The following is a 21,762-nucleotide window of genomic DNA, read 5'->3' on the forward strand; positions in this document are numbered from 1 at the left end:
ATGAAAAAAGATTGCAATTGAATTTCTCTCCGTTACTTGTTCTCTGAAAGAAAGGCATTTAATGATGCTTTTGAAATTCTTACTATTAATTGATATTTATCATTACCTAAGTCCTCTAACAAGTTCCTCAATATATTCATCAATGTTGCCCAATATTTTCATCTTCCTGCCTTATTATGCATATGTATATAATTCCTGAGTCACATTTTATAAAAAGCTGAATCTTTAATGTTTGTTTTCCTTACATTGCCTGACTGATGTTAAATTGGAATATACCATGCAAACTACACAGAAGACTTTTCAGCCTGCCATACAAATATCAGACAAAATCAATAGATACTGACTGATTTTTTTATTTATTCCCTAGCAGTCAGCACATTGAGATGAAAAGTAAACTTTCTTTCACCAAAAGTACTTCTGCTATGCTAACCTAAAGCAAATACTATTAGAAATCAAATGTTCATTGAAATAAAAATTAGTAACTCTAGTCAAACATCTGTAAAATGAGTTTCCTTTAAGCCTCTGTTGAAGTTTCTTTTAACAATAAAATAAAATATGAGGATATAGAGGTAAAATTATTTAAATAAAATACATGCAATTGATACGGGTATGTTTGTACTGATAATTACAAGCCTTTCCAAATTGGGACAAATTTTAGTTGCCTATTTATTGCAGTTTTAAGTGCACTTTGTGAGACAAAAATACATAGGAGACAATCCTCAAAGTTACTGTCTTTAGCTCTATAAAAGTTAATGAAGTAAAACATTAAGGCTATATTTCTAAGAGTCCACAGTAGCTGCACAATTAAGGAAGGAGCTTAAGAAAAAATATGCTGTTTAAATACATAAGCAAGTCTCTGACAAAAGCAATTTCTATTAATCTAAAGTGTATAATTGCTGAGATAAGTCTTTCTTATGAATGAACTATCATTAGTGTAAAAATTCCTTGTTCTATTTAGTATAATTACTCAATTAAAAGTGGGATTCTCTTCTTATTAACTAGAGATTTGTTTAGGAAAAATATTATTTTATAGTAGAGCAGTAAAAATAACTGTTTTCAGCTAAAGATACTGCAGAGAGAAATGTATCAAAAACATTGAAAATTTATATGATCAAAAAGTAGCAACCTGCTTCCTGATACACGTTTTGCAAATAATAATGATCTTGTGATGGCAGAGAGAAAAATAATGGGCTTAAAAGTTACAATTCCTGTAAGTTTTTTCATTACATTTTCTGTTTTGTAGCTAATTGTGTGTGAAAAATCAGAGGTCACCCTGAAACAATCTTTCTAAGGCCAGTTTACTGAACTATGAATCATTAGTATTTATATTTTCTTTTTGTTATTGTTCAAAACCAATCAATTTGAAGTGTCCATCTGAACTGAAGGTTCAGAATGATGAAAACATAATATAAAAAAATATAAAACATAATTTTCAAAGGCAAACAGTACTTGTTGCCAAGTTTTAACCAAAATAAATCTTGTCACATTGCATTTGTATGACATTACTTGAAACTGTTTAGTAGAAACAGAGATACAGTCTTAATGAAGGCATTAATTCCTATCAGTATCTAATAAACACAGAGGTAGGTCTGACAGCATGACAAAAAATGAGATATAAGAAGAATAAAACATGAGATAAATGTTTGGAGAAGGCAAAATGTATGGGGTAGGACAGAGGTCTGGACAGGTACTCAGGGAAAGGAAAAGAAGATGGGTGAAGGTAAAGGAAAAAGGAATTAAAAAACCAACTGCAAGAGGCTGAGCAACAACCACATGGATTAAAGTAACAGTTTCTTTATACTTTGTCTAGAAAACCAGTAATGTTGATATTCTAGTAAGCAGAGATGTTTAGACACATGTAGTATTTCCACATAGGTGAGCATATATGAATGAACATGTATGGACAGGCACTCATTGTCATACACCTGGTTCCACAGGTAGCTAGCTACATCCAACAAAAGTGCATTGGAAAGGCAATCTAACCCAGAACAGCAGGCAGGGTAAAGTTATCAATATGAGAAGACAGAAACAAAGGTAAATGCAGGTCTAAAATACAGGTTACAAAATAAATTAGGCTGCTTTTCAGTCTCAGGTAGGACTTGATGATCTTGGAGGTCTTTTCCAACCTTAATGATTCTATAATCATGAAAATAATGAATCTCTCATATTATGTCAGATCAGCCTGATATCTCATGATGCCTATTCATCCATAGTTTGTCATACTCTTCAATCTTAACTCTATCCAGTGTTCACACTGTGCAGATTATTTGGGTGCTGTTCAATACCATGATGAGAAGCTGAGAAATGTTCCCTTCCAGAAAGTAAATTACTGGGACTGAAGTAATTTTCTTTTCATAACAGGAGTTGATTTTTTACAACTTCTACCCATCAATTACTCAGAAGAAACTTCATAATGGTCAAATGAATTCAATAGCCAATTTTCTGCTCTTAGCCAGCAGTTTCACAGACCTATGGGATGACCACTAATGGAGCTGAACTTTCTCTCCATCAGGACACTGATGTCACATAAAGTTTGTGTCCAAACTATGAGTTTAAAGTTCCTAAGCCATGAAACCTAAGAGAGTTCTTACTGAAATGAATGGAATACCTGATGCCTTGTACTATTTCTGGCCTTTAAGGTAACTTAGGAAAGAGCTGATATCCATTTCCTTTCTTTCAATTTCTTCTATTTCCATTTTTTTTTATTTTAAACAGAGAATTTATACATCCATTTTTCCAAAGTAAAAGAAAACATGAAAAGAAATATCATGCTGGTTTTGTCCCAAAATGCTGTCAAAACATCAAAATATTTAAGTGTATCTTTAGGAGAGAGAAAAAATATTCTGAAGTTTTCAGCCTTCTGTATTTTTATAGGTTAATCTAAATCTACTTCCAATATTTATTTTCATTTGGCACTTCTGTCATCAAAAAACCTGTTCTGCACATCAGTTACTAATGCTAACAATATAGTAAAAAAAGCTTTCCTTTAATGTGCTGGCCTTCTTGAGAGTTGTATTGAATCAAAGAGTTTTGTCCTCTTAACAGTTCAGCTCTTGTTTCTTTTTCTGGGCTTTTTCCTGCATAGGCAATCTTTAAAATTTGAGATGGTCTACAGAGGGGGGCAGATAAAAAGCTGGGAGTTAACTATACTCATTGAGCTAAGTGTTAGACATTTCTCCTGATTGTAACTGCATTTGAGATGTGAGACTGAAGGGATGTCTGAGGCATTAAGTAGTTTTTCCAGCCAGCTCTGTGACAGCGCATCTTCTACTGTAGCAAACATGTAGGGCTAAGTTCAAAGCAAGTTTCAGCACTATTAGTTCTTATACTAGTGTAATTTAGGTCAAAGTAGGGAAGATTATTATCACAAGATTAAACAAAAATATCCACCTTGCAGTCTGATGAACATCTGCAGAAGTGACATGATAGTCCTTGACCATGACCCCTAGTCTTGCACCCCATCTTTGGTTTTACATCTTTTTTACAACTCAGATAACGGGAAAAAGATCTGTTTTCTGAAAATTTCAGAAACATGAAAATATTTAACTTACATAGAATTTTATGGCTGTTGCCTAAGCTTGATGTGTTCCACAATCTGCTCACATCACTCATTAAGTAGTATGTAATTTTCTGTCACAAGCAAGGCTTCCAAGTTCACTGGTTACAAGGATGGTTCATAAGATTCAGGGCACACTGACAATCTCTTTATAAACGTTCTTTAAAGGAATATTACAACTCTGTGAAATAGAAAAAGTAAAATTCAAGCATTATGGGTGTTTGTGGGCAGAAAAGCTTTGTAAAGTTGATGACAAAAAAGTTTTACTTCTTGTAATCAAATATAAAACAACCACTATCAAATGAGCTGCAAATCATTAAAAATTTATTTCTTATATCTGATGCAAATTGACTATGGAAGTTTAATCTGTATTACTGCATGCTGTAGAGATTAAAATGAGTCTCTTTTAATGAAAAAATACAGATGAACTACTGAAATCCTCATAAACATAAAATACTTTTTCTCTTTAGAGAAGGTCACCCCTGTTTCCTTGACAACATGACTTAACTAAGTAAAAGTGACAATTTAGATGTTTCTCTTATGAATTAACGCAATTTCTCTCATATTATGTTCACAACCAACAACATAAACTCTGTTTAATAAAATTATATAACTATTTATTTATCAAGAGTTATTTATCAAGAGTGTATAAATTAAATGGCAAAGCCGTGGAATAGAAGGTTTTGCTGAAGGAAGTAAGACTTACACAGCCTAATGGGTAAACAATTTCTAAAAGAGAGCTGGGGTGGGACTAACAGAGCTGGACAGAGTAGAGCAAGAATTATGGGAGACAATATAGGGATGCTTTGGGAGGTTGAACATAGCTCTTTGTTATGAATGACTCATGCATGAAATTAAGTTGAAGAGGAATTTCCATGCCTAAGGAAAGATTTTTCATAAATTTATCACAGAGCACTGACTAGCACTCCAAAAAAGATAATGTTTTCTACAGGATTTTTCAGTATTTACTGGCTTCCAAATATTGCATCATACATGTCCCAAAAATACCTCCTAACTATATAGAAATTGACAGCAAAAATAAGCTGCAATAGTTATAAACACCCCTTGAACCCTACCCTGCATTGTCAAAACAATACAAGACCAAGACACATCTCTTTGTGTCTTCTTACTTATTCCTACACTGCTAAAGGATGACCCTGTGCTGTACATTTTATGGCACCATCAGAATTATGCAGTACTTGAAAAATGTGATTTATTGCATATTAGATATGTATTTCATTAATATTTTAATTTGTTTTTCTCCTATTATATGATCAAATACTTTTGCTGATATTTCTGGAAGATTATAGCTGACCAAATCTTGAGGTTTTTTTGTTATTCCTGGAAACAGAATATGAATTAAAGAAAGTATGGGTATTCTTGGATATGTTTGAGGGAAAAAAAAAAAAGATCAGGATGCAAATAAAATAATTTTCTAAGTTTAAAAACTGACTTCCAAAAATACTTCCATTTTTCAATACTAATCATAGCAAGTGCTTTCAATCTGTCCTAAGTAATTTTGTAATAGAGTTTCAGAAAAATAACAAAATCTCATTCTATACAGATTTTATACAAAGAATGTCTGCTTAAATAAAATTGTAAAAACACTTCCAATTTTATCATTTTTCCCTCTATCCTCATTTTTCTTGTAATTATATGACTCATTAATTTTCATTTTTATCTAACCCAAAAACAAAATCAACTGAATATTTGTTCATTCACATAGTTAAGTCAGTGTTAACCTAGTATAGACAATTTTCTTAGCATTTGTCTCTTTTTCTGAAAGCTGACAGCTTTTCAACAGCAGATTAAAATATATTCAATTGTGAGTCTTAATAAGAATCTTATGCACCTTTATTTATTAAGCAGAAGAAACACTTTAAAGTTACTAAGTTTGCAAAGCTGAATAATCAAAAGTAAAAATATTGTGGGATTAATCTCATTGTGTTATGCAGATGCATTGAAACTGTCTTCAGTATTGCATTAGCATCACATTGTAAATACTTTTCTACTATGTGGAATGCATGGTGCTCATAGAGTTTACAATTTTTTCCTCTATCACTGTGTTTCTACAACATTTTAAACCTTCTCTGAGTATAAAACTTTTGTTCACCAACTTCTGCATGGTATTCATTGTAACAAAATTTATTAATATATGATGTAGCAACACTACTATACACAGACATTCATGTGACTTGGGTCAAAAATGAATTTAAAATCATATGCTACCATCTTCTTAGTAAAGAGCCTCAGTAAAGTAGAACTGGCAATATGTGTGACAGGCCATATACCCAAACAGCTTTAGAGACAAGGTCAGGATGTTGTAGGGAGGAATACAATTTCCTGAGATCTTTTAGAAAGGAGAATCCCTAAAATGAGGTAGCATAAGTAATATCTGTTGTATTAGAAAATGAAGGATAAGAAAAGGTAGTTGAAGAAGGCTCCTAAGCCCCTACAGTATTTTATTCAATCACAAAATGTTTTTTTTTTATATCAATAATATAGAAAACTTAATAGTGACAGTAACTGGTCGCTTCCCCAACACAAACTGATTTTTGTAGAATCATTATATGAGGAAGGATGTCATTATTATTTATGTCCTATTTAATAAAACATAGGTTGAGAACAAAGACATTGAGATAATAAGGTCAAAAAGAGTCACTAATTGTATGTGCCCAATTTCACATAACCTGGACCTGATTTTTAGAGAATATAATTGTATATTACAGTTTATGAATTCAAAGCACAACTCTAACTAGCTTATGCTGCAGTTATGAGTACCCAGTTGTTTTGCAAATAAGACCATAGGGAATAAAGTCAGTCACCCAGAAAATGAAGAATACATAATCATTGTCCACCTGTGATAATGTGATTTAAGTGACTGATCCAGACTTAAAGAGGAAAGCTGAGCAGAGACCTGACAGCAGATAATTTCCCTGGGCATTTCTCAGCTCCCTTCTCCTGCAGCCCCTCTGCCTCATTTACCTAATGCTTTCCAATGTTTAGAACAATTGAAGCAGGAGTCCTGCAGAGAGCAGTCTCCCTCACATGCCCAGGTTTAGGGTATGTGGTTAAAGGGAGCACAGAGGGACAACTGCAGGCTCTGGGTTAGCCCAGGGGAATCACACCCAGCTAGCAGCTCCCATCACATCCCAGAAGAGCCATCAGCCCACCAAAGGGCCCATCTCTGCAACACCAGAGGAACACAGGGGTACAGGGACAGACAGGAAGCCAAAGTAAAGATTAAGGATGGTGCACGCTGTCCAGGCCCTGTCAGATTAAGGTATTTGCCACCTAAAAATGGAGGAAATGCTATGGGACGCACAGGAAAAGCATTTTGGGATTCCACAGAATTTTTCGTAGGGTATTTAGAAGAGAAATCAAAGGTGGGGAAGGGTTTTTATGCTTTGTGGAGGAATAAGAAGGATAAGAGAAAAAAAAAAAAAGTCCATTCTCATGTAAGCAGGGGCTGATCAATAGGCTTATTTGGCCATGCCCTGTACCTGAATCACTGTGGTCTGTCCTATCATTTATTAAACTCCACTATCAATTATGTTCTGGTAAGAACCTCTTTATTCTGTGCATGTATGAAGTTTGACAAGGGCAAGAGCTGGTTTCAGCACCTGGGACAGAGCAACCCTGAACGTAATGGAAGGCTGGAGTGCAGCATCGTGGAAAAGTATTCAGGGGAATCCTGGTTGATGGCAACTGGAATATGAGTCAGCAGTGTCCCAGCATCCAGGAGGGCAAATCCTGTTCTGGGGTGCATCAGGCACAGCATTACCAGCTGAGCAAGGGAGGGCACTGTCCTGCTCTGCACCAGGGCAGCCTCCCCTGACACGTTTGTGCAGTTTTGGGGCACCACAATAAAAAAGCATTCAAAGAAGGGCCATGAAGATGGTGGAAAGTTTAGAGGGAAAGCTTTATAAGGAGCAGCTGAGGACACTTGGTTTGGTCAGCCTGGAGCAGAAGAGACCATGGGTAGTCCCCAATGAAGTCTACAGCTTCCTCATGAGGGGAGGGACAGTTTTTCTCTGTGGTAACCAGTGACAGGACCCGATAGTGTGGCTTCAAGCTGCATCTGGGGAGGTTTAGGTTGGATATTGGACACAGGGTGCTTGGGCACTGGAACAGGCTCCTCAGGGAAGCTGTTACAACTCCAATCCTGCCAGACTACAAGAAGATTTTGGTCAACACCCGCAGACACAGTGTGATTCTTGAGGGGATCTTTGCAGGGTCAGGAGTTGGACTTTGATGATCCCTGTGAGTCCCTTCTAACTCCAGAAGTTCTATAATTCTGTGTATGTGGATCTCTGGTACAGAAATTGAAGTGACTGTTGGGATGCAAATGAGGCCAATCCAGACAGTAGGCGAAGCATCCTGGGACCAAGGACTTGCTCTGGATGTGTGTGTGTCTAAGGGAGAGAGCACAGTGGGTTGGCTGTGGGACCAGGGAACTCCTGGACATCTCTGTGTGAATGAAATGATGTGTACCAACAAATGGAGCAGCACTGTGACCTTGGGCACGTGTAAATTCAGATGCCAGCAACTGGGGATGCTGGGATCCAGGCACAGACACTGGGTGTCTGAACCCAGCTGCTGCAGGGATAAACATATTTCAGAGATATATTTATTTCCACTACTGAACTCTGTTCTGGCTCAATCAGAAGGGGTAGCAGGATGAGCCTGTTGATGCTGTCTGTGTTCGTGTGAATGCTCTCTGTGTGTCTCTGGGAGCTGTGTGGACAGCCCTTCATATCCAAATGTAAATCCAAATGTTCTCTGTTTGTCTGTGTCCACTGGGAACACATTTTCAGCCTCACTTCAGGCTGGACATGGGGGCAAGGAGCTCTAGCAGCCTTTTCTCTCTCAGGCTATCAAATCCAGTACGAAATATTTTCCTCTGACAACTAGGATTTATTCTCAGAATTATGTGTTTTCTAAACTAATGGATCAGGGAATCCGTAGTATAAAAATTGGGTCATAAGTGAAACTAACAGAAAGTGTGCACATAAACAGGTCTTATTAAGATATAATTATTTTAATCATAACTTTTCCTAACCTTTAAAGGTTTTTGGCCCTGCAACTCCTTGATACCATTCTGCTAGGACTCTGCAAGGTTTTGTAAGCAATTAAAGCAAAATTGCTCTTTTGTCTGTGTAGCTGCTGCTCTTATTAATGCCATATTTTTATTATTTTGAAATAATTCTAATGTTATCTTCCATAACTTCATAGACACTCTGATGTCATGTGATCATTACATGGCATTAGAATAATAATGTATGTAAACCCAAGAAAACAGTTCATGCTATGACTCTGAAGATCCAATGACTGAAAAAGTTTCTCAACTGCAATTATAACATTCCCTGGCAAATTCCATGTTCAACTTTTCTGTATGCACAAAACAGACTGCCACTCAACATTTATCATACATGTTTCTAAATACTACAAACATTCTTTAAAGGAAAAAGAAATTAGCTACTTAATATTCACTGACTATTTTTTAACCATTATTAAAGTGTGAGTTAATGAAGGTCACAAATCTCCTGTTTCCACCCACATTTTCTTCTGTCAAATACCCAGCAATTCCAATATGCTCAAAATAAGTTTGCTTGCTGTTAATGCACCAGAGGTAGTCTGCATGCAGAATAGGCTGACAGTGGTAATGCAGAATTAGTCCAGTGTATCAAAGACACAAGAAACTACTTACTGCTTATTTTGCAAAATCTGAAACAGTTCTCATGAGTGCAGAATTTCCCAGGATTTACTCTTAATGTGGAGCAACCAACCCACTGAGACAGCTAAACAACAAAAAACACAGGCAGGATAATCAAATTTAGGGACTAGTTTAGAAAACTTTTCATCCCAATAACAGTGTATTGCACAGTGCTGTAGATGCTTTAACTTTTGTTATACTGAGGACTTTTCTCTTTCTCTCTGTAGCCTGCTGCTCACTTAGACTCTTGCTACCTTTCTTTATGCACCTTGAAGCTGCTCTGGCAGTGCCTTTACCCAGGGCCTCAGGTGCTGCTGTCCTCACAATCTTACAGTGTCAGACTCTGAAGGATAGTTATGTCTGTTAGATCAGGTTCCTTGTAGGAAGTTAATATCACTATTGTTTAAAACACTCTTTTCTTCTTCTGCTTACTCATTCTTGTCTTATAGATATTATTGTCTGACTCCATAATAAAAGCTGATTGCCCATGTACTCTCATACGTTTCAGTTTGTAACTTGAAGACTTAGTATAGGTAACATAAAGGACAACCTTTATTGATACATAAAAAAAGTATACATGAGTTGGGGGAGAGATTTTTCCCATTTCCCCCACTATCCCCATAATTTTAAAAATTTTTTTCCTAAAGTAATTTTGAAGTCAGAGTACTCTATCAGCTACAGACCCCACTAAAAAAGCATTGTGCATGTAAATTTGCCTCAATTTTATTTGTACACTCTAGAATAAGAGAGTAATTATGTTGGTTTGTAATTTTTTTCACTGTCTGTGACTGCCTTTATGATGCATATGGCATTGAATGAGAGTCTGTTCTTAAAATTTCTTTCTGACTCCTCTTATTTATTTCAGAAGTAAGGCAGCATATATTGAAAAATAACAGTCCAGGAACAAATCCATAAAAATTCTTTACTTGCCCTTACCAAGGCACACAAATAAATTGTGATGTATCTCATGAAGAGCACTGGGAGAAAAGTAGTGTGTTCCATGTGCTACTGCAGCACATTCTTTAGCTTCCTCTGCTTTAATCCCATGTTAGTTATTTTGTGATAATTTTGCCTTGGCTCTGTTCCCCATATTTTTAGTCAGCATTTATTTCTGTCAGAGATATGCATTGGTTCTAGAGTCAGTTCACTGTATCTAAATCAATTGAGATTTTACCTCATTTTTTTTTTTCAATATCTGGTCTTGGGGTTTTTCTGCATCTAAAGCATATGATCCTACTTTTACCACTATTAGAGAATGGTGGCAAAACACTAATTCCTAGTAAATAATATATGCAATTGAGTTGAGCTAATTACTGTCAGAAATCTAATTTTTGGGTAATGAAAGACCAGTGCATAGTTAAGCTTTAAAATATAACTGGAAGCAGTGCTTTCAAATCTAAATCCAATCTCAGTAGGAGTTTTTATTTATCCAGTTTTCAGGTTGGCAGAGAGTAATGCTTAACAGGGTCACTTACTTAGCCTATTTTTTATTTTTCCTATTAGTAACTACACCTTTGTTTCGAACCGATGTTAGGGTTGTGCAAAACGCCTGTTTCAAAGCACTGCACATTCAAATAAATTTAGGCCTGCTTTTTGATTTCTCTTTTTAATTATCTTGATTATTCCATTGAAAATTAAGCTTTTTAGTTAACATTATTTACCAGCATTCTCTATCTATACATTATGAAATGTAGGTCATTGACTCAATTCCTTATTTCTTTTCTCACATATGGAAGTGTGAGTGTTAGTCCTTTTTTCTCCTCTCTAGCATAGACTACAAGTTTTTTCTTTTCTCCGTTTTTACTCAGGTGGCTGTCAAGCATATCCAATTTTAATGTAGTGTGATGGCATTTTAGCTTAATAAATCCCAACTATATTATGAGTTATTGTTACTGATTTTGGTGGTTTTTTGAGCTTATGGGTTGTGGATTTTTTTTTGTTTGGGATTTGTTTTGTTGTGGGTGGGGTTTTTTTGTTTGTTTTTCCTGTTTCTTCTTTTAATTCTGATGTGTGGGGTTTTATTTATTCCAAAACAATGAGTAGATTTTTTTCAGACTAAAAAAATATATGCTGCCAGGCTTATTGGTTCTTCTTCAAGAATTAAGTAAAAAGAGTAATCATGAAAATTGGGATTAAAGAAATATTAATAAGTTTTTTCTTTAAATAATTATGTCAGACCATCTATAAGAGACAATATCTGAGTTTAGGCAGGAAAATATGGGATTATACATGAGAAAGAAAAAAAGCAGATGGCAATCTATCGTCTTGTTGAATAAGACAGTAATGAAAGGCAGTGCATAATTTTCATAGTTATTCTAGTGTATTGACTAAAAAATGTAGAAAAAATGCTTTAGAATCTGTTATTACAGAAATGGTATCTTCTCTGTGATTCCTATTTCTATGACACTCTCAAATGCAGCGTGAACTCTTATTTATAATCCTTTACATGTCTTTCATGTTTATACAGAGAGCTGTCTCTATTTTTTTCTTCTCTTTTTCAGACAGGGTATTTTTTACAAAATTTCTACTGATATGAGAAATTCTTGCTGGCGGTAATACTTCTCAAATGTAACAAGAAACCTCTTTTAAGATGCTAGAATACTGAAATATAGATTATTAACTCTAGTCTTCTGGCCAAAGTCATGTTGGGCCATCTACCCAACTTTTAAAGATGTTTTGATATTTCTGTTGGAGAAGTTATTTATCTTTATTACCGGCCTAAGGCAAGACTGATGTGATTTGTTGAACAACTGTTTCATTTCAGTAGCAGTAAATTGATTAGGTTTCCTCAGAACCCTTGAAAAAATTGTGAACACTGGAAGGGTCTGAATGAACTGCTCTTTGCTCACAGACATGGCTATACAGTTGACTCATAATTATCTGAGTTCTATTTAAGGTCCAAATAAAGAGTTTGTTAGATGCTAAATATGATTTCTATGCTTAAGATCAAATGTGGTAGAGTTTATATTCAGTTTAATGCTAAGAGATGTTATCTATAAATTTCTTTTACAGTTTCCAAATCATTTCAGTATCTTTTTAAAATATTTAAGAACTTCTGAAAAGATCCTAAAATTCCAATTCTATCAGAAAAAGTTATAGTTGCCTTCTCTTAGTGACATGCTCTTGAATAATGCGAAAAAGAAAATAATGTAACCTCTCAAGCACTTTAGAAAAAGCTGGCATGACAGGCCACATACAAATAGTTATCACTTGTTTTTCTTTAGGGATAAATCTAGCTCTGCCTGCCAAAAATAAATATTTACTACTGTAATTCCAGGTATTCCAGGCAAATGAAGGATTTTAATATTCATGTGTCTAACAAGCTTCTACTACTTGCAGTGTAAAACTCTCAAAGAACTCTAGAGCAACAGCAAATATAATTAAAGAAGACTTAGCTAATTGAAAGCCTAATAGATTTTTGTTTCAACAACATATTAAGTAGTGGTCTAGACAAAAATGTACCACAAGTTATGATTTTTGTCATGTCAGAGGGACTCAACACAGAGGGTCACTGTCGTTCCATTGAACGACTCCCCTACAGTTTTGGAGATACAGCTCCTGACTGTGAAAATTCCTTCTGGCATTATTGCAATCTTTAGTCTTCATTCCTCTCCATAAATAAAAGCCTCAGCAAAGAACTGAGAAAGGGATTGCACATCACAGTAGAAAGTTGAGGCTACAGAAATGGATTTAAATGTCCTCTGTAGAGTGTAACTGAAACACCACAAAATTGGTCCCAGTGGAATACAACAGACAACATGACAAGGCTGAGTTCTGGAGCATAAAGACGCAAGACAGAGAAAAAAAATTACTCTTAGAAGTTAGCTCACTGTTTATCACAGTTTATAAAATCACTTTTACTTCTACATCAACTTAATAGATTGTTGTAATCTTTTCTATGACATTCATTAGAGCTATGCTAGCAATGTTAAATCCCTCTTTGCCTTCCCTCTCCTGCTACAAATTACATCTGAAAGGAAACTTAAAAAATCAAGTTAAGGTTGGTGTTGGAAGGGACATGTGGTGGTCACCCAGTCTCATCCCCCTACTCAGGAGGATCAGTTGTAATATTTTGCTCAGGACTGTGTCCAAATGAATTTTGAGTATTTTCCAGCAATCTCCATGCTGTACAACCTCTATAATACTCTGCAGCCTCTACAGCCAACATGTGCCAGTGCATTAAAAAACTATTTCCTGATCTTCAGATGGAAATTCCCATGTTTCAGTATCTATATATTTTTCAAGGTTTTATATTTATTCCATACTGCAGCCTCTGCATTCTTTGCTTTTGCTATTCTTTTTTTATATGCAATTCTTCGTTAGCCTTTTTGGGTAGAATGTTTTAGACATTATTTAGAAAAAGAATGGTGAATGTAGCTGTCAGTTTACCATGAAAAAATCAGTCTAAAGAAGACTTATAATAGCCCACAAGACAAAGTACCCACAAAACAGGATAACAAAATAGTCATAGGTTTTCTGTCAGTTTTTTTTTCTCCCTTTGTTTGTTTATCCAATTATGAGCCAAGCACATAAATGAAATGGGAAATTATGCTTCCACACACTGTATCTATGTTACAGACATTTAAACAGAAATTCAAATTACTGAAAATGTAAACAACACAGCGATAGCAGAGTACACAGTGGATGTTAGCTACATGGTTAGAAAAGGAAAACAGAGTGAAATATTTCAAAGACAACTTACCTGTGAAATAGAGAAATGTGCAACAAATTCTGTCAATCCAAAGTGTCTGTCTTCTAAATATTTTCAAAATGGAAATATTCATAATATCCTTAGCTAGGAAAAATGAATTTATAATCAATTTTATGGAAATATTTATAATTTCACATCTCAGAAATTTACTTGGGTAAAAAGAGAGGTGCATAACCTCAAGAAACAGAGTTCACTAATATTGCATGTATCTTGCTTCTCAGAAGAACAGATTTTATTATACAAAAGATCTCTTTAGCTTTAACAGTCAAATTTGTTTGGATGTGAAAGCAACATTTGACACTATATCCTGCCAACAGTGCTGCCACTGATAATGCTGGCCATGCAAGAGAGGCCCTTCAGTCAAAACATATACAGACAGATATTAAGACAGCTTAAGAGTTGTAAATTCAAGGTGCACTGGAAATTCCAGTACTAATATTGGAATAGAAAACAAAAATATAAATACTATTTATAATATTCAAAATATATATGCTAATAAAAATGAGTCGCCAATAACAGCTGTACTAAGCAGTTTTACATTTTTCCTTATCTATCATGCTGAGTTAACTTCAAATCTCATCATTTTTTCCTTCAGGTACAAAGAGAATTTCTTAAACCTTGCCCTTCTAACAAAAATTTTAGCTCCTGACATCAAAATATTTGGAGAAGGAAGGTGTTACTGACCAATAAACCCCTACAATGAAAGAAGGCTCAGAGAACAGTAAGGGAGACCAGCATATAAAGCTCTGGGAATAAAGCAGGTTGTGGCTGCCCACAGCTGCTGTAGAAGCTGATTGTATCTCAGGCACAGGGCTCCAGAGTGGATCAAGTAGCGTAAATGTTTACCCCTGAGCTCGTTAAAACAGTGCAAGTGTGTCCCTAATTAGCTAGACAAGCATGGGGGCGGGGAGAAGGAGAAGTGCATATGGGTCTCAGCCTGACATAGTTTATAGAAACTAGAGAAATTCAGAAGGATTTTGAAGGGAGTAATAGGCTTCAGCTGGGATGCACAACTCATGCAGTCCATTCTGGGGCTGGGGATGCTCAGCACCATGGTGGTGAGCACATCACAGACACTGATTTTGAGAATGACAATAGCATTGAAATGTGTATTGCAATTGCTATGTATTCTGTTAGATGTAACTTACATTCTTATTCTGCTATGCAATACATTTTGCATTACTCTGCTCGTTTGTAAATCTCATGCAACATCAAGTATTTTCCATAAGTAAATTTGTTATTGAACTACACACTGCATGTGGATTATCTAAAACAACCTGTTTGGGGTCATATAGCAAAAGAGTAACACAGAGTTGGGGACTCTGGTAGAAGAGTAACAGAATATGCTCATATGAACATAATAAAAATCACATAATCTAAAATTTTTCTGGAAATGTCATAAAAGCACCAACATCGTAGTCTAACAACCTCAAACAGCCTGTGTTTTCTTGCTTGTTTCTGTTGTCATCTTATTGCAAAAGTTCCATACCTTCCCAGTGATTTCTCATGGGCATCTCCCTACAGCACTGACTCCTCCTTCACAGCACAGCCAACAAACTCCAATTCTCTTTTCACCCAGCTAACCCACTCTTTTGCAGCATTTGTCTTCTTATTGGGCACAGCTGTGGCCTGTTCAGGGCAGGCCTGTTCCTGATCTTTGGTGATTAGTGCAGCTGCAACTCCTCAGGTGTGAGACTACCTTCTGCACCATCTTTATTTTCTTACATTCTATCCCTCCACATGTTTCAACAACAGCAGCATGTGACAAAATAGCAAGCAAATGAATAAAACCAAATTTTATGCAGTATTTAATTTTAATTTATCTTTTTAATATTCCAGAGGATTATTTTTTGTAGTTTAAGCTTGATTATTAAAAGTATTTTCAAAGCTCTGTAAATGAAAATGGGTTTTAATATATATAAAACTAAAACTTACATATATGACTATTTGTAGTGTTAACATAGCTAATGGTTGAGATAACCCAAATTTTCTTTATAATGGAATATACTGAAACTAATATTAGCAATCACATTCTTAGCTATTCAAAATGGATGCAATTTTTGTTGAACTAGTGGCAGTTACAAAGGCATAGTGGTGAATTTTAAAAACTTCAGATTTTTTTATAGGAAATGCAGTTGCTTTTATACTTCCTGATTGCCATAGTAAACTGGTAGTGCCATGTGTACCCTGTGTTTTTGAAGTTATATATTTAGTTATGAGACATGTAGGAGACAGGTACACTTCTTTCCCCCCACCCAGTACAGCATCTAGTATCTCAGTTAATTGGCTTTTGTCTGGCTGTTGTTTTCTTTTAAGTTGTCAAAGCTTTTTCAGAAGCATTTGGAATACAGTAGTGTTGTCACTCTCTGTCAAACTTCTGGAAGCTACTGAATTCTCCTATTTTATCTGTGTTTTTTAAAGATTAACCATGAATGGCAAGATTTGCATAAGAATACAAACAGCAGATCAATCCAGATCAGTGTTCTTGATATTTACAACTAATGCATATGGCATTTACTACTTTCTTCCACTTTCTTTTGCCTGTAAAACTATAAAGATAATATTACTATTCTAATTGCCTTCATCTAAATTATTCCAGCTTCCTATTTTTGGGAAATATCATTGACTTAAGAGATTCTTTTAAATAGTTTAAACAAAAAAGAATCAAACTTGCTGATGTTCTGGTGTTGTAGTCTAAAGAATAAACCACATCATACAGCAGAACTGATTTCAAGCATGGTGCTAAATACCATTATTCATATTGAGTTATTCAAATTGAATTAAAGTCTGAACTAAAGTCTAGTTTGTCCGTTTGGCCTTTACCAGATGTACTTTGGCCTGAAAACAGAGGATGACACATTGAATTACTCGGGAGCTCTCTATGTCCCTTGTTTCCTTGGAGCGTTTTTGTGCTGCCATGATTCAGTCTTTTCCTCCTCTCCACAAGACAGTGCAATTGTGCACTGAAGTTCATGGATCACTGGCATACAAGCACCAGTGGTCATGTGTCAGCAAAAGGGATTTACTCAGTCAGGAGGATACTTTTGTGGTGGAAGAGGGAATCTGCAGCCCAGAGAGCACTTTCTGTGACCACCGGGTGATTTACTTTTTCTCACACTGTTAAACACCAACTGTCTAAAGAAAATATGAATTAACAACTGCTCTGTCTCCCAAAGGAATACATGAAGCAATCTTATTTTTAATCCTTCTTTGGTTAATTAGCTTCTTGATCTTTGTATTGCCATTACTCCTCAAGCTGCTTTTCTTTTCTCTCATTCTTCGGCTCACTTATTATTCCATATATTTTCCCTTATGCTTCACATACCTTCATTCTTTTACATACCAAACACATCCACCAGTTTCAAGTACCAAACAAAAAGCTAAATTTCTTACAGAAGAATTAGTGTATTATTTTTATATTATACTCAATTATTTTAATCTGAAGTTATGATATATTCTATTCTCTTTTGAAGTAAAAAAGGATAATAAAAGGCAAAATAATTTAAAATTGAACTGGCAGATTGCATCTCATAACAATCCATTATAATATGATTCTTGTCAAGCTAATATTCAGTCAAGCTAATATTTTGAGATCTATGAGCCTAAATTAGGAATCTAAATTGTTGGTTATATTATGTACTTTAGAAATTGCTGAGTATTTTAAAAATTAATGAGATTAATTTAGTTTTGGATTTTACTCCAGTTAAGTCTTTTCGGATTCAATAGCAACAGTCAAAAGAACAAATAAGACTTTATAAAATTCTGTTATTAGTGTCTGATTCAGCTTACTCCATACTGATGTCCTCAGAGACAACCAGTCTGACTTTCTTTGGATCACAAAATGAGTATCACTGTTTCACAAAAATCCAACCACAGTCACTTGCACATCTTTGTGACACCCACAGTTTTTCCCATTTTTGTCAAATTGAACTTTTCCAATTTGATTCTAGGAAAAGCAACACTATCTTAAATACATGCAATAAAACTCTGACCATAACTTGTTGAAGGTTTTTTAGGTAGGCATGTATTTAGCTACATGAAAATAGTGATATTTTCACCGCTACCTGAATATGCTGCAATTAGAGGCAGTTATATATTCAGATTAAATCAATAGAAAATTCTCCTTGAATATTTTTGAATACTTGCTGTGAATGCAGTTCTATATAAAGAAATAACCCATGAATACTGGAATCTAGCCTGCAGTAAGAAATGGAAGCAGGCAATTGCTACTCTGCATTCAGGTACTTGACACTAATCCTGAAACACTTCACTTCTATTGAAAAGCAAAGTTTACCAATACCATTCCTTTCCCTCTCACCTTAAGTGTATAGTTTTATGTCAGAAATATTAACTCTGATTTTCTTTCTCTTTGAGCTAATTTTAACATGTAGCCTTATTTTGCCAATGATGGGTTGTTAGCCTTGTACTGAAGTTGAAGGTGTCACAACTGCTGATTTTCAGATTTGCTCTGTCAGAACTTTTCTCAACTTTCCTGTAGCTTTGTTTTTGCTTGGTTTAGCTCTATCAGCATCTTCTCTAAGAGACCAGCAGTCCATGACTATTTTATTTTAATTTTAATTATCTGTATATGATACAAGACAAGTTTTAAATAGACATTAGTAACAACTAGGAACTATTCTATCCAGAATTAGATATTTATAACCTTAATATGACAACATAGAGAATTAATAGTTTAATTGAATAGCAGGTGCTTTCAGAAGTGTAGACAAAGAAGACACTGTAGAAGAGTGCAGCTATGGGGTAAGGGATGGGATTTTGGTCTGGCACAAAAGACCTAGGGGCTATAATCAGCTCATCCACAGTCAATTAAAGAAGTACATATCTGAGCAAAACCATCTAAAAGACATAAAAAAGCACATATATCATGAATTTGGAGTAATGTGGAGCTGCAGACTAATGAAGAAAGATCAAAGTTGTAAAACCGTTATCAAATGCGTAAATGTTGTTCTTGGAGCAGAAAAAAATCTATTAACATGAGCATGGTATTTCTCCAACAGGTGGCTGCAGACACTGACAGCTTGCTATAATATACCCCTGTCCCACCATCTTCACACACCCATCAGTCTTTGAACACAGAAGAAGTGGAAGAACAGCACCAGGAAAAGGGGTAGAAACAAAAGGGCTCTTACAATTTTTAATTGTATTTATACTTCCATTTCCTGGATATAGTGTGTTGGCCCAAGGTGGCAGATAAGACCCCACCCAGTTGGATGAGGGAAACAATTGGAAATGCAAAAGCAGGAGGAAACAACCCAAACCTCTGGGTTGAGATAAAGGCAGTCTAATAAATTATGGGGGGAAAAAACCAAACAAAACAACCCACCCCAAACAAGCAAACAAAAAGAAACCCTCAAACTCAAGTGATGCAAAAGCAGCCATTGCCACCTGCAGAGCAATGGCCAGCCAGTCCTTGGGCAGTGGCTGCTTTGGAGATAGCCCAGCCCCAGTTTTGTTGCTCACCATGAAATCACAGAGTATGAAATGTCCCTTTGGCCAGCTGGCTTGAGGTGCTCTGGCTATCTCTCTCTGTAATCATGAAATCCCAGAGAGGTGTTTGGAAGGGACCTTAGAGATCACCTGGTTCCAGCCCTGCTGCCATGATCCAGGACGCTGTCCACGACAACTTGCAGTTTCTTGTCCTCCCCGAGAGGGCTTGCTGACAGAGGCAGGGAAAGAAACAGATACTGTCTTTACATTGTGCAAGCACTATTCAAGAATAAGTACAACTGGTATGCTATCAACAATTTTGCTCACCAACATAAAGTACTAAATTGCCAAACTAAATACAGACTGCCATGAAGAAAATTAACTTCTTCCCAGCCAAAATCATTACAATCTCTATGCCTTTTTCCATGCCATTTACATCATTCTCAGGCCCTACATTATTCAGTATATTTTTACCAGCCACATAAAACCCCTTTTCTGTCCTTTGACACATACACAGATAGCATTGTGTTAGTCTAATGTCTATCTCCATTCAAATTTCCATTCAGTTAATTTAGTTCTTGACTTAAGCTTTTTCTGTTGTGATGGTCATTCAGGACAGATTAGTGAACTAAATTCCATTATATCTGAGCCATATGTTGCATCACTCTAGGCTTCCTCCATATTCTATGTGAGCAGTTCATTTAAGTAGCCACCCTAGACATAGATTTGGAGCAGAAAATCAAATGAAATAGTGTCATTGCTCAGGCTTAATAGGGAAACCAAAGAATTATCATTCATGATATTACCATTTTTACAATGTAGAAATGATGAAACATCATATACTGGATCCTAATATTGCATTATTGTAGTCATGCATCTCTTATCTAAGAAAGTGCATTGACTATAGAGAACATGTGCATTGCACTATTTTAAAATGAATCACAGCTTTTATCTCTTTACATTTATTAGCAGTTTCAGGAGTGTGCCCCCTATGTTTTTTTTGCATGATTTTATGATTATTGCTAGGAGCAATGAGCATGTTTTACACTTTTCTGATTCTTTCTTCTCAGCCTCCTTCAGTGAAGAAATTTATTCTTAAGACATCCTGGGGGAAAGAAGTAGGGGGTAGAGCAGCACATTCCTTACATCAGAATTTCTGTTAGTGTCCTTTTAAAGACATATTTATTAACTATAAATGCAGTTAAACCTTGTCATTGAACTTCCCTTTTTTATTATTGTATTGTTAATAGTTATTAACTAGTATAACAGCTACAGTAAAGTACCTATATAAAGTACACATCATAGCACAGGCTGCTTTCTTAAATATTCATCATCTACCTCCTGCAAAAAAGCTCTCTTATATTTTAAAGTAAAAATTCATCTCTTATTTGGCCACCTCCTACTTAGGCTAAAAATTTCACAAATTTGTTTTTTTCAGATTGTGTGGGTGGGGCCATAGATTTTTGTTTGGCTGGTTGTTGTTTGGTTTTTTGGGTTTTTTTGTTTGTTTGGTTGTTTTTTTGTTTTTTTGTTTTGCTGGCTTTTTTGTTGTTTTTTTTTTTGTTGTTGTTCTTGGAAATAATTTTATTTTGAAGCCTATTTTCTTTTGCCAGCTCTAGATGACAACTTGTAATTCATACCCTACCAACCTTTGACTCTGAAGAGACAAAACCCTGCATCCTCTGATATGTGGAAAGGCTGAAAGTCACAGCACTAGCAGGATGGATATTTTCTTTCTATAGATTTGGAATCTCATAAGTTGTGATTTTGGATTGCCTATCTAATCACTGAGTGTGTCACACCCATGACAAAATAATCAGAATTATCTCTGTAGTGTTCAGATTTCTCTTTTTCATTAAGAAAACTTTGGAGAAGCATGAAAAGAACTGTGGAGAATTAAATCAGGCTTGTTGCTGGGAAGATGGGATTGACATCTTCACTCTCCCTCAGTCAGTATATAATAAAAATCCAAATGGTTTATCAAGCATGTGGGTTATCTAAGGACTTGTTTCCATGTACCAGTATTTAAAATAAGCTGTGCCTTATATACATAAAACCATTATAATGATGGACTGTGTGTTTCCTAATCAGTGTATGGTTCCTAAGTGACCAAGTAACAACCACAGATTTGCAATAGGCCTGAGACAAAATGTGCTTTGATAAAATTTACTGCTTAAGCACATACAGAGTCAGTAAAAAGATTTGCAAACATAGAGTTAGACAAAGTAAAGAGAAAGGAGATATTAATTTAAATGATAAGACTAATTGTCAGGCTTTCTTTTTATTGATTTAGGCATTTGATTGACTAATGTAAAAATTAATAAAAGAAAC

The sequence above is a fragment of the Zonotrichia leucophrys genome, chromosome 4 (assembly GCF_028769735.1).
Source record: "Zonotrichia leucophrys gambelii isolate GWCS_2022_RI chromosome 4, RI_Zleu_2.0, whole genome shotgun sequence".
NCBI classification, from domain to species: Eukaryota; Metazoa; Chordata; class Aves; order Passeriformes; family Passerellidae; genus Zonotrichia; species Zonotrichia leucophrys.